Source organism: Artibeus jamaicensis, unplaced genomic scaffold (assembly GCF_021234435.1).
Source record: "Artibeus jamaicensis isolate MK-2021 breed Jamaican fruit bat unplaced genomic scaffold, CSHL_Jam_final contig_335, whole genome shotgun sequence".
Taxonomy (NCBI): domain Eukaryota; kingdom Metazoa; phylum Chordata; class Mammalia; order Chiroptera; family Phyllostomidae; genus Artibeus; species Artibeus jamaicensis.
In genome coordinates, this window is record NW_026521800.1 from 2,716,370 (window position 1) to 2,718,310 (window position 1,941).

Below are 1,941 nucleotides of genomic sequence, written 5' to 3' on the forward strand. Positions count from 1 at the left end.
AATGTTAAAAAATTTTTTTCTTCACATTTTAAATATAAGAAATTCTTTGCAGTTATTCTTGAAACTCATCAATAGAAGGTGTTGTTAGCTAAGAAGAAAAGTACATTCAAATAGCTAAAGCCATATAGCTATTGGACTTCTATAGTTTTGGTCATATGCTGCTCATTTCAACTGTGACTGAACTGTTTTAAACAATTTCTAAAATTTTCAAGATACATTAGCTAAAGCCCTGAGATTCAAGTTTCATGTGATTTCTTTCATATTTAGTATGTTTTTTTTAATAAAATAGGTTAGGCTTTCTGCTCCTCCTGTTTGACAGACAACCATGTTTTCCTGTGCAGAGCCAGCCACAACTCTGAGACTTGATGATGAAGGTCAAAGTGAACAAATTTGGCCATGTTGGGTGTCTGGTCACCATGGCAGCTTTTAACTGACAAAGTGGATATTGTCACCATTGACAACCCTTTCACTGACTTCAACTACATGGTCTATGTGTTCTAGAAGGATTCCACTCAGGGTAAGTTCAAAGGCACAGTCAAGGCTGGGGAAAGGAAGCTTGTCATCAATGGCAAGTCCATCTCCATCTTCCAGGAGCAAGATCCCACCAACATCAAATGGGGTGATACTGGTGCTGAGTATGCTGTTGAGTCCACTGGTGTCTTCACCACCATGGAGAAGGCTGGGGCTCAACTGAAAGGTGGAGCCAAGAGGGTCATCATCTCTGACCCTCCTGTGGATGCCCCCATGTTTATAATTGGTGTGAACCATGACAAGCATGACAACTCCATGAAGATTGTCAGCAATGCCTCCTGCACCACCAACTTCTTGGTCCCCCTGCCAAGGTCATCCATAACAACTTTGGCATTGTGGAGGGACTCATGACCACAGTCCATGTATCACTGCCACCCAGAAGAACCATGGATGGCCCTTCAGGAAAGCTGTGATGTGATGGCAAATGGGTTCTCCAGAACATCATTCCTGCTTCTACTGGCACTGCCAAGGCTGTGGGCAAGTCATCTCTGAGCTGAATGGGAAGCTCACCAGCATGGCCTTCCATGTTCCCGCCCTCAATGTGTTGGTTGTGGATCTGGCCTGCCACCTGGAAAAAGCTGCCAAACATGATGACATCAAGAAGGTGGTGAGCAGGCATCCTGGGCTACACTGAGGACCAGGATCTCCTGTGACTTTAACAATGACACCCACTCCTCCACCTTCGATGTCAGGGCTGGTATTGCCTTTAATGACCACTTTGTCAAGCTCATTTCCTGACAATGACAATGAATTTGGCTACAACAACAGGGTGGTAAACTTTATGGTCCACATGGCCTCCAAAGTGTAAGAGCCCCTGGACCACTGGCCCCAGTGACAGGAAGAGAGGTCCTCAGGCGCCGGGGAGTCCTCACCACAAATCGGTCCCCCAACACACCAAGAATCTCCTGACCTCCAGTTTCCATCCCAGAACCCCCGAAAAGGGGAAGGGCTTAGGGAACCCTACCTTGTCATGTACCATCAATAAAATCCGCTGTACCCAACCAAAAAAAGTTTATAATTTATTTTTATCAGTTTTATTATTAAAATTTTAGTCCAGCAGAGGAAATACTGCCTAACTCATCTAGGAGACCAGGAAAAGAAATTACAAGAAAAGTACAGACCAATATCTCTCATGAACATAGATGCAAAATATCCTTAACAAAATACTAGCAAATCAAATCTAGCAATATATAAAAATAATTATATACTCACCCAAGTGTGATTCATCCTAGGTATGCGAGGCTGGCTTAACATTCAAAAATCAATTCATATAGTCATCAACAGACTAGAAAAGAAAGACTGCAGGTCATATCAATAGATACAAAATAAGCATTTGACAAAATTCAACACCCATTCATTATTTTTTAAAAAAAACTCTCGGCAAACTAGGAGTAGTAGAGAACTTCTTCA

At 42.6% G+C, this 1,941-nt stretch overlaps 1 pseudogene; it reads left to right on the top strand.

Annotated features, from left to right (window-relative positions):
• The first annotated feature begins 365 nt into the window (after window positions 1-365).
• Window positions 366-1,269, top strand: LOC119059111 (glyceraldehyde-3-phosphate dehydrogenase-like; annotated as a pseudogene).
• Window positions 1,270-1,941: the final 672 nt, after the last annotated feature.